This window comes from Rhinolophus sinicus, chromosome 2 (assembly GCF_057876585.1).
Source record: "Rhinolophus sinicus isolate RSI-liver-muscle chromosome 2, RSI-T2T, whole genome shotgun sequence".
In the NCBI taxonomy this organism is placed as follows: Eukaryota; Metazoa; Chordata; class Mammalia; order Chiroptera; family Rhinolophidae; genus Rhinolophus; species Rhinolophus sinicus.
The window spans coordinates 132,947,075-132,959,882 of record NC_142502.1 but is presented as its reverse complement, the minus strand read 5'-3'; the positions used below and the strand labels follow the sequence as shown (position 1 = coordinate 132,959,882).

The 12,808-nt window shown below is 36.4% G+C and overlaps 1 protein-coding gene across 8 annotated transcripts in view; it reads left to right on the top strand.

The window, feature by feature from the left end:
* The window catches only part of CTNNA2 (catenin alpha 2), a 1,050,986-nt gene that overhangs the window by 102,990 nt on the left and 935,188 nt on the right, over positions 1 to 12,808 (top strand). The window lies entirely within an intron of this gene.

Here is a 12,808-nt window from a genome sequence, read left to right as displayed (position 1 = left end):
CTATGAAATCCATATATTGAGGCCTGATTGAAAAATAGAAGAAAACAGAAAAAAATATGAAAAAGTAGTTACTGTGGAACTTTTATTTCAAGTACATAGATACGTGTTTGTGTTGCCTGGGTGGAGATGGAAAATGGAAAATGTCTTTCTTATTGTGGATTGGTGTCAAAGAGTCCTGAAAGTCACTGTGATGGAGAGAACCAGTTTCCTGGGCATGTTTACGTTGCTGCAGAGGAAACTGAAAAAGCATGAGGCGTCCAGGATCTGGGAACATAAGGCTCTGTGGCTCCTGAGCATGAATAAAAAATCATTGGCCTCAGCGGCGAATGGACAACTGTACGCGCAATGCAAAGACCTTGCCTTCAGTCCCAAGGTGACGGCAATGTCAAGTTCTCCAACATCTTTGGTGTTACGATGCAAATACATTGAGAATAATGGTTATCTCAGTGTAGGTATTTGTCCTTTAGAATGTTTAATTAAGAGCTTGATTCCCCAATTATGAAACCATTGGTGATTCTCATTGGCTCTCAGGCAGGTTTTGAGATTTCTGGGCTTCTTTGATGAGGTCTGTGTTCTTACTGGCCCAGTTTGGGGGCATAAGGGAAGGAGCGGTTGTAGGTGTGTGTTAAGAGGGACATTGGACTAGTTGTCTGCTTCATCTACTTCGATTAAAGGTGAGAAAACACATCTCCTATGAGAGCTTCTTCCTCTTTTAGGTCTGTCAGCCAGAAGATTTATCTCAGCATCAGTGCTTCAAGCAGCATTTCATACAAGACAGCAAGTGGTCCTTGTGAGGTGGCCGGCATATCTTCAATTTTAATAGGATGTGCTTTGTACTTAAATACAGGAAGTCACAGAGGGGAAGCAGAGTCCCAGAACTGGGACTTCAGATGAGGCTTTTCAGGACGGGTGTTATGTAAACTTGATACTCAGCCTTAATTAGAAGTTAGTCCAGGGAACAGAGAATGGAACAGGGGAAATGAAAAGTGAATGTTTTTGAGAAAAAGAACTACATGTGCATAGAACTGGTAACATTTGTACATGGTAAGTTCAAGAAGTTGAGAATGGCTTTGCTATGACAGTGACACAATCAGACTGATGATATAAGAGAAATATCAGGCTGACAGTATAAATTTGGGGTCAGTCATGACAGGCAAATGAGCAATAGTAAGAGTTTTGACTCTTTCCAAAGAGCAATGAGAAGCCCTTAAAACGTTTTAAGAGGCAAAATGAGATAACCATGTTTGAATTTTACAAAGCTCACTCTAGCTGTAGCATGGAGAAAATATTGTAAGGTGTTAATTGGGAAAAAGTGAGCTGTTGGGGGATTTTAGAAGAAATCAGTGTGCAGGAGACTAGAGAAGTAGACTGGTAATGTAAACAGGAATAACGATCATATTTCTTAAAATGAAAATTGTCTTCCCATTTTTTTGATGTGCAGTCTCTCTCCTGGGAGTGCATTCCATAGAAATAAGCAAAGATCTTCAGTGATGCTTATTACAGCGTTGCTTGTGGTAGCAAAACCTGGAAACCAGGATGTCTGTCAGCAAAATATTTGGATATGCTGTGGTACATCCAAACTATAGAATATTATGTAGCATATTGGTTTTCTATTGCTGTGTAATGATATTGCCACACACATAGTAGTTCAAAACCATGAACATTTATTATCTGATGGTTTCTGTGGACCAGGAGTCCAGTCATGGCTTAGCTGGATCCTCTGTTTCAGGGTCTCATAAGACTCCAATCAAGGTGTCAACTGGAGCGCTTTCCAATCAGATAGAGAAGGATTCACTTCCAGGCTCACATATTTGTTGGTGGCATAATGTTCCTGCCAGGTGGAGGACCTCAGGCTGTCAGTCAAAGGTTGCCCTCAGCTCCTTGCTGCATGGTCCTCTTTATAGGGCAGCGTACAACATGACAGCTTCTTCAAAGCCAACAAGGGAGAATGTTTGTCATAACAAGACAGTTATTTACAATCTGATATATATAATGACACGTACGTAATCACATACACCTATCTCTTTGTTGTATTCTGATGCCTACGAGGTCTGAGACAATTAAGGTCACGAACATTGTTGAACCGATTTTGCTAACCTTTTTTGGTATCAGAGGGATTATTCATTATGAATTTGTACCAACTGGACAAACAGTTAACCAAATTTACTATTTGGAAGTGCTGAAAAGGCTGCATGAAAAAGTTACATAACCTGAACTTTTCACCAATAATTCATGGCTCTTGCATCACGACAATGCACCAGTTCACACAGCACTGTCTGTGAGGGAGTTTTTAGCCAGCAAACAAACAACTATATTGGAACACCCTCCCTACTCACCTGATGTGGCCCCCAGTGACTTCTTTCTTTACCCGAAGATAAAGGAAATATTGAAAGGAAGACATTTGGATGACATTCAGGACATCAAGGGTGATACAACACATCTGATGGCCATTCCAGAAAAATTGTTCCAAAATTGCTCTGAAGGGTGGACTAGGTGTTGGCGTCAGTGTGTAGCTTACCAAGGGGAGTACTTTGAACATGACAATAGTGATATTCAGCAATATAGCACTTTTTCTAGGATGAGTACTTGAACTTAATTGTCTGATCTCATAGAAACAAGTCACATCCTGCCTACAATCAAGTAAAGTGATTACATAATATAGAAAAACCAGGAGGCAGGAATCTGTCCACCACAAGTTATAAAAAAGAACTAATTAGGTATTTATTTATTGGCCTGAAGTGGTGCCCATTATATAGTGTTAAATTTTGGAGTACTTACTCTATACAGTGTGATCTCATTTTTATAAAAAAGAAAAAACAAAATTGCATCAAGAGATAAACATTGTTGATGTTTCTATGTGCTGGGAAAGATAGTGGAAGGGTGTAATCGAGATTGTTTCCATAGTTTTCTAAGTAAGACAGTGATAGAATGAGCTTGGTCTAAAATTTTTTACTTTTTCTTTATAGATTTATGCATTTTCACCAGTTACAACAAACATGGATTGAAATTTAATTTTCAAAATGGTTAAAAATTAAAATACAATTGCAAACTCTAGAGAAACCACAAAAAAAGTAAAAAGAAGAAGAAGAAGAAGATGACAGTTGATCCATACATAAATGGACCTGTACAGTTCTAACATGTGTAGTTCAAGAGTCCACTGTATTTTCAGTCCGTGGTGAGGAATCTATGTATTCAGAGAGCCGACTAGTACTTACATGTAAATACATTTTCAACTGAGCAAGGGGTGGGGAGTCAGCATCTCTAAACTCCACATTGTTCAAGGATCAAATATAAAACTGATGTGCTAAGAAAGGAGAGACGCTGAAATCATGTAAAATTCTCAATGAAAACCAAAGAAAGGAAGAAAAAAAGTGGAACACAAAAAGAGGCACAAAGAATAAGAGAAACAAATAGAAAAGAATAATGAATATGGTAGATATTAATCCTGCTATATCAATAATCACTTTTGATGTCAGTGGTCTAAATACACCATTTAAAATACAGGAATTGTTATAATAGATAAAAAGCACTATCCAACTATATGTTGTCTGTACGATACCAACTTTAAAGACACATATAGATTAAAAACAAATAAATGGAGGAAAATAAGCCATGTTAGCTCTAATAAAAAAGAAAGCAGGAGTAGCTATATTAATTTCAGATAGAGCAGACTTCAAAATAAGGAAAATTATCAAGGTTAAAGAAAGGCATTATATAATGATAAGGGGGTCTGTTCTCCAAGAAGACAACAATTCTTAACGTGTATGTACCTCACAACAGAGCACCAAACTATGTGAGGCTAAAACTGATGGGACCACATGGAGAAACAGGTTAATCTACTATCATAGTTGGAGTCTTCAACACTTCTGTTTCAGAAATGGACAGATTCTGGAGTCAGAAAATCAGTAAGAACAGAGTTTAATTAACACCATCAATCTATAGACTGCTTTATCCAATAACAGCAGAATACAAAATTTTCCTAAGCTTACATGGAACATTTATCTAGATAGACCACATTCTGTTCCATAAAACACACCTTAACATTTTTTTTTAATTAAAGTTCATTGGGATGACAGTCGTTAGTAAAGTTACATTTTTTAAAATTCAAGTTTATTGGGGTGACAGTTGTTCACAAAGTTACATAGATTTAAGGTGTACAATTCTGTACTATATCATCTATATATCACATTGTGTGTTCACCACCAGAGTCAGTTCTCTTTCCATCACCATATATTTGATCCCCTTTACCCTCATCTACCCCCCCCACACCCTTTACCCTCTGGTAACCACTAAACTATTGTCTGTGTCTATGAGTTTTGTTTCTTCATTTGGTTTTTCTTGTTCTTTTGCTGTTTTCAGTTTTATATACCACATATCAGTGAAATCATATTCTCTACTTTTTCTGTCTGATCTCTCCTGGGTATCTACCCAAAACATCTGAAAACATTTATCTGTAAAGATATATGTGCTCCGATGTTCATTGCAGCTTTATTTACAGTGGCCAAGACATGGAAACAACCAAAGTGCCCTTCAATAGATGATTGGATAAAGAAGTTGTGGTATATATGCACAATGGGATACTATTCTGCCTTAAGAAAAGATGAAATAGTGCCATTTGTGACAACATGGGTAGATCTTGAGATTATAATGCTAAGTTACAATTTAAAGCAAGAAAATCATACATTATCTGTTCTCAGGCTACAATGGAATTAAATAAGAAATCAATAATAGGAAGACAATTGGAAAAATTCCAAAATATGTGGTGATTAAACAATATACTCCTAAGTGACACATGGGTCAAAGAAGAAATCTCAAGAGAAACTTAAAAATATTTTGAACTAAATGAATACAGCTTATAAAAATCTGTGTAAGGGAGGAAAACCAGTGCTTAGAAGGAATTTTTAGTATTGAATGCATATATAGAAAAGAAGAAAGGTCTAAGATCAATTATTTAAGTTTCCACCTTAGAAAAATAGAAGAGCAAATTAAGTCCAAAATAAGCAGGAGAAAATAGTAAGAATTAGGCAGAAATGAATGAAATTGAAAAATGGAAATCAATAGAGAAAATCAATGAAACCAAAATCTTTCTCCAAAAAGATAAATAAAATCAATAAACCTCTAGCTAGGTTAAGGACAAGGGGATGACACAAATTTCTGATATCAGAAATGAAATAGGGGATATCACTACAGATCCCATGAAATTAAAAGGATAATAAAGGAATATTATTAACATATCTGTGCTCACAAATTTAATAACCTAGATGAAATGGACAAATTCCTTGAAAGACACAGTCTGCCAAAAATAACGCAATAAGAAATAGATGATCTGAATAGGCTTATATCTATTTAAAAAAAAATTAATCAATGATAACATTTCGAAACTGAAAGCACCAATCTCACATGGATTCACTGGTGAATTCTACCACATATTTAAGGAAGAAATTATACTAATTTTCTACAATCTCTTTCAGAAAATAGAAGCAGAGGAAATGCTTCCTAACTAATTCTATGGGGCCAACATTACCCTAACACTAAAACCAGACAAAGATATTCCCACGAAAACTGAGGACAATTATCTGTAATGAACATGGGTACAGAAATCCTCAACAAACTAGTATAAAAAGAATTATGTACTATGAAAAGTATATAAAGAATTATATACTATGGCCAAATATGATGTATCACAGGTATGCTAGGTTGGTTCAACATTTGTACATCAAATAATGTAATTGATCACATCAACAGACTACAAAACAAAAATCATGTGATCATATCTATAGATGTAGGAAAGCATTTGACAAAATCTAATACCTATTCATGATAAAATTCTTAGTAAACGGGGCCGGCCCGGTGGCTCAGGCGGTTTTGCTCCGTGCTCCTAACTCCGAAGGCTGCCGGTTCGATTCCCACATGGGCCAGTGGGCTCTCAACCACAAGGTTGCCAGTTCAATTCCTCAAGTCCTGCAAGGGATGATGGGCTATGCCCCCTGCAACTAAGATTGAACATGGCACCCTGAGCTGAGCTGCTGCTGAGCTACTAGATGGCTCAGTTGGTTGGAGCTCGTCCTCTCAACCACAAGATTGCCGGTTCGACTCCCGCAAGGGATGGTGGGCTGCGCCCCCTGCAACTAGCAACGGCAACTGGACCTGGAGCTGAACTGTGCCCTCCACAACTAAGACTGAAAAGGACAACAACTTGACTTGGAAAAAAAAGTCCTGGAAGTACGCACTGTACCCCAATAAAGTCCTGTTCCCCTTCCCCAATTAAAAAAAAAAATTCTCAGTGAACTAAGATAAAGAATATTTACAAAAAATCTGCAGTTGGCATTATACATAATAGTGAGAAAATTGAAACTGATACTAGGCACAAGACAAGGATGTACCCTCTTCCCACCCCTTTTCCACATCGTACTGGAAGACCTTGCTAATGCAATAATCCAAGAAGAGAAAATAAAAGTTACACAGATTAGAAAGGAATACATGAAATTGTCTTTGTTCACAAACAATAGTCATCTATGGAGAAAATTCAAAAGAATCAACAAGAACAAAAATCCTGAAACTAGTAAGTAATTATAGCGAGGTTTCAGGATACAACGTTAATATACAAAAGGCATTTGCTTTCCTATATACTAACAATGAATGAGTGGAATCTGAAATTAAAAACATAGTACCATTTACATTTGTACTCCCAAAATGAAATACATATTTATAAATCTAATAAAATATGTGTAAGATTAATATGAGTAAAACTAGAAACCTGTCATGAACAAAATCAAATAATTAATTAATGGAGAATTATGCTAAGGTCATGGATAGGAAGACTCAATATTTGCAAGATGTCTGGTCTTCCCAACTTGATCTTTTAGATTCAATGCAATTCCAATCAAAATCCCAGCAAGTTATTTTAAGCATATCAACTAACTGATGCTGAAGTTTGTATAGAAAGGCAAAAACCAATACAATGGAGTGAAATTAGGCTCTTCGACAAATGGTGCTGGGACAACTGGACATCTACATGGCAAAAAAAAAAAAAATGAATCTAGACAACAGACTTTACATCCTTCACAAAAATTAACTTAAAATGAATCATAGACTTAAATGTAAAACAAACTGTAAAACTCCTGTATGGAAGTTTAGGAGTATCTTTATATAGAAGATAACAGGAGTAAACCTAGATGACATTGGGTATAAGATGCCTTTTTAGAGATGATAAGAAAAAATACAACCTATGAGGAAAAGAAATAAGCTGGGATTCATTAAAGTTAAAATGTTCTCTGAAAAAGACAATATCAAGACAAAAGATAAGCCACAGACCGGGAAAATATATTCACTGAAGGTACATCTGATGAAGGCGTGTGATCCAAAATACACATGGAACCCCTAAAACTCAACAATAAGAAAACAAAAAAACTCAATTAAAAAATGGACCAATCAGCTTAACCTGCACCTTATCAAAGAAGATATGTAGATGGACAGTAAGCAATTAAAAAGATACTTCACAATATGTCATCAGAAAGACGCAAATTAAAATAGTGAGATACCAATACATACCTATTAAATGGTCAAAATCTGAAACACTGACGTCATCTGTGCAGGTGAGGATGTGGGGCAGTAGCAACTCTCATTCACTGCTGGTGGGAATGCAAAATAGTACAGCCACTTTGGAAAGCAGTTGGGCAGTTTTTTTACAAAACTAAACATATTCTCACCGTATGATCCAGCCATCTAGCTCCTTGGTAATTTACCCAAAAGAGTTGGAAACTGGTTTCTTCACAAAAACTTGCACAAGGATATTTATAGCAGCTTTACTCATAATTGCCAAATCTTAGAAGTAACCAAGGCGCCCTTTGGTTGTTGAATGAATTAATGAACTGGGATACATCCAGACGATGGGATACGTATTATTTAGTGCTAAAAAGAAACGAGCTATCAAGCCATGAATAGACAAGGAGGAACCTTAAATGCATCTTGCTAAGTGAAAGAAGCCCATCTAAAAAGGCTGTATATTGTGTGATTCCAACTATATGGCATGATGGAAAAGGCAACTATGGAGACAGTAAAAAGATCAGTGGTTGCCGGGGGAGGGGGATCTGGGGAGAAGATAAATAGGCGGAGCATAGAGGGCTTTTAGGGAATTAAAAATGTTATTATAATGATGGATGTATGTCATTATATGTTGTCCAAACCAATAGAGTGTACAATACTAAGAGTGAACCCTAAGGTAAACTATGGACATTGGGTTATTCTGATGAGTCAGTGTAGTCTTACCCTTGGTATATATATAAAAACAAAAACAAAACTATTTTGGTGAATGATGTTGATAATAGAGGAGGCTATGTATATTGGGGATGAGGGATATATAGGAAATCTGTACCTCCTTTTCAATTTTGTTGTACACTTAAAACTGCTCTAAAAATAAAATCGTAAAAAATAAGGTATATCTCGGATTAAGGATTAATTACACTTTTGCTTAAAACTCAAGGTTATTAGTAGTTTCCCAATACTATTATGCAACTATTAATGCAAGACACATGCAGTCTTCTACTTTTCTTTTTCTGTTTTAAGTATCTGCAAGATATAAAAATGCAGGGCATAAGGATTGTCTCTTATTTGCTCTATAGTGGGAAATGTTCTCATCTTCCAATGAATTAGTGAGGTTTTAACTTGCATCATTTTCTCATTTGTAAGCATATATAAATGAAGAATAAATAGAATTTTTTTCAAGTTCATGAATCCATGTATATGCACTGAATTAATTGAAACATTGATTTGAGTTTCCTATATAACAGGAAGAATGCTTGGTTCCGGGAACGAAGGTGGAGGAGACTGCCTGGTTGAGGGAGGAACATATAAACACATAATTAAAGTAAAGTATAAATTGTTGTGCCATGTACTCATATCTTTTTCTGGAGTAGTGTATGAACCAAGAAACACAAGACAGTATACTTTTGTTGAGACTTGAATGATCAGTGAGAGCTTGTCAGCTAGACAAGAGAGAAGTACACAAAGGGAATGGTTTTTCACAGCCCTATGTATGTAAATAGGCGTGTGTCTTAGGAGTAGCACCTTGGTAACAACTATTATTTCACAGATTAAATTTTTTCTTCATTAACATGAGGTAGACCTCCCGTGTTATATTGTAGCACTTATCTGTTTAATCTTACTTTTTATTATTGGTATTGAAATGGAGTTCCACTCTAGTATATTTTCATGATTAATCTTTTGTGTTTCAAATGATTTAGACATTTTTCACATACGTAACTCCTGGTTCAAACGTATTCAATTGATTATTTATTTTTGGAGTTTATTGTTAGTTTACTTAGTGTTCAAGTACACATTGCAAAAGTGTTAACATTTCTTGGTCAAGGTTTTTGACACTTCATGTCTTAAGAACACACTTTTCAATGCAGACATTCTACTTAATGAGGGGAAATGTACTGCTTCTTGAATAGCCTTGACACTGCCAAATCATAAGGATATTATAACATGTAATAATGAATTCTTTGCTCAATAGATTGAGTATATATTTCCATAGTATATATTTATTGAAAAATAGAATATTTGTGATTGTAAGTCATTCTTGAGAAAGCCCTTGTGGAACTTAGTTGATATTTTGACCTAGGATTTTCCTATTTCAAAAACACATTAAAAAAAAAAAAAAATCTAAAATTGGTGAAGTTGCCTGAAGCTGGTGAAACTATCAATAGTGAAACAACTCAGTTTTTCTTTATAAAAGTTTTATTGAAAATCTAAGTATGCTTTTAAAGATTAATAACATTTCTCTTGAGTGTTTTCCAGACAGAATTATTTTTTGTTCCATAAAGCAATTCAAAGTATTCCTGCTGATTTCTCATTTCAGCCATGAATATCACTTAATTTGCTCTTAAGGTATTTTCTCCAGTGGACCTTTTCTTCTGTAGCATTTAAGCTGACTGACTTCTTTTGATCTTCACCAACTTTTAAAATTAATTTTATTTTCTTCAACTTCACAATACTATTTCTGTTCTTTTAGATTTTTATTTTTCATGAGTTTTTCCTCTCTTGTGATAGGCAGCAGCTTCAACCTCTTCCCGACTTCTCATAATTGTAGTTGTGCCTCTTCTGGCATTGCACAGCAATCTAACAACTCTGCGTTTGGAGTGGTCGTTTGTGTACATGGTGAAAAATATAATAAAAATTGGTGTAAGCTGATGACTCTACTGCTGAAAATCGCACATATATTTTCTTTTGCACTGAGAAAAAGGCCAGATTTTTGCCGTTGTGCTGGAGTCCTCCTATGACCTGTCTCCTTCCTTGTACTCAAATTCCATCTTCCCCTTTACTCTTCCTCTATGCTCCAGCCTTTGTAGTTGTCCAAATATTGTGAGAACATATTATAAATTTTATCAGGGAGATAAATTATTGTAAGTTGAATTTCAGAGGTAAAATATATGAAAATTAAAGTTTTTAATTGAACAGCTATAGTGCCCACTTACCATGAAAACAACTGTCCATGCAGGAGAATGAAGAATACTTGTTTCCTAAACTGGTACGGATGCTATTTCAGATGTTTTGATCTTGGGCACATTTTGATTGACATCTTTAACATGAGAAGAATCTAGCTTTGAGTTGATCAAGAATAATACCAGAGGTTGGGGTAAAGAAGAACTGGAGTCAGGTACTGAAAGCCTCAATGATCTGGATGAATTGAACCAGGGTTTTGATAGGCGGTAGAGGAAGGAAAGGCTGTTGAAGGGAAGCACACTGGGTATCAGTTTGTATTAATCTTTTCTTTTTATCCCTAACTTTCTGTATTTTATGATGTTTTGACTTCTTGGTGCCTTGCTAGTCCTGGAGAGACTGCCCCCTCACCACTAGCTAATTCCTAGATAGTAAACAGTGTGCCTGGGAGCATGCTTTTTATATGTAAACCAGACCATCCGAAGTCCCTGACTGCAACCACCTCCTTTGTCTAACTCGCACACACCAGGCCCATATTTCTCCTGCGCTAAATCACCCTGGGGCCAGGTACTGGAAAACTAGGGACCACCCCTATATTTCAGAGCCCACTGAAACTATTCAAAGTATCCAATCCTAAACTTTCTCAGGTTTACCTATCCTGCCTCATCCATTCAAGCCTCTGGAAATCACAGTAAAGGCTCTGGGCCGTACTCTCCCCTCATCCCCTTTCTGCTTCCTGGCTAACCCTCCCCCCACCCAGCTCCCTTCCCTTTAATGTAGCCCTGCATTTGTGTATGTCATGCCTCCTCTTCTTGGGAACTCTGGATAATAAAGCTTCTTTCAACAGCATTGACCTCTCCATGTCACAACTCAGTCACCTCTACCTTAACTCCCAGGCACATTTACAATAATGAGGAGACACTCTATGTGTCTAACCACAAAGAATTAGGCAGGAAAATTAAGTAAAATAACTTACCATGCAGCTATTTAAATATGGAAGGAAACACATTAATATTGAAAACTGATCTACAATGTAAAAGAAACAACAAGCAAACAGGTTGTTTAAAACCGCGTACATGCTGGTCCCAATTTTAAAGAAAAACTCAAATAGTCTGGCATGAAATACACCCAAGTGTATTATTTAGTGTGAATGGAATTGGAGCTAGCTTTTCTTTTTGTTTATATTTGTAATTATTCTCCAATTATTATGAATCATTTTGTGTAATTCAAAGTCTGGTTTAAAAGTGGTGTCACTTACCTGTTTCCTCTTTGGGTATTAGAACCTTGATCGTTATGGTGGCATAGGAGCCACTGCTTCTAGGTACACATATTAAACAATGCTATGTGGGTGGGAATTCTCCTTATTTCTACAACCATTTTTTGGGGGGAGGGGAGATAGATGAGTTTGTCTCTAAATTGAGAATTGTGTATATTTTACTGTACACTTAAAAAGGTAAAATTTGAGTAACCTATCATATATTTAGATAACAATTTCCACTTCTTCCTTTCTGAAAACTGATGGAAATCCTTCGTCGTGCATTCTGTGGACCTGGCTGTGTTCTCTTTTTTCCTAAGCAGTGGGATCCTGCATTGTGTGGACCATGGCTGTTTTTGTTTTGCATTTTATCAGGGCCCTAAGTTTCCTTGGCATATTTCCTCAGCATTCCCTCTATGCATAGTCATTTTAGTGTTTTTTTGTTTTTTCCTTTCCGCCCATTGCTGTGCTCATAATGCTGTCTGCCTTGCGTTATCTGCTAATTTTGCTTGTATCTGTCTGCTCAACCAAATAACTCGGTCTACTTAGGTATGTGGTCCTGCATGTGTTCTCTCTGCCAGGTGTATGCTTGCTAGGATCAGCGTCCTGTAGACTCACAAGGGGGACATTTTACATTCCTTTTGTGTGGGTAGGGCATTCCTACTTGGGCAACAAGCTGAAATGGCGTTCCCACTGCTCAGTGTCATGGAACCACTGCATGTCTCGCAGGCAGCTGTACCTTAGCATTGTTTTCTGCTTACCCAGAGGTTTGTTACATAGCAAATATTTTAATATATATTCGTACAGTGCAAATATTTTAGATAGTAGAGGAGTTGGTGGCACTCTTTTTTTGGAAATTTAGGAGAACTTTAGGTGGTTTTGTTCTATAAATATACAAGAAATCCCCACTCTCAAAGAACACGAAAGGCTTTATTAAACTGGAAAAATACTTGGGACATAGGATGTTGAGAGCAGCCTAATGCCTTTCTCTTATTACCTTATATACTCTGCAAAGTAGAAAAAGACAAACAAAAAGAAAGAAAAGAAACAATTGGCTCCAGTCTTAAACACTGAAGTGCTAGTTGGTTATTTTCTAAAATGGTTCATTTTCTG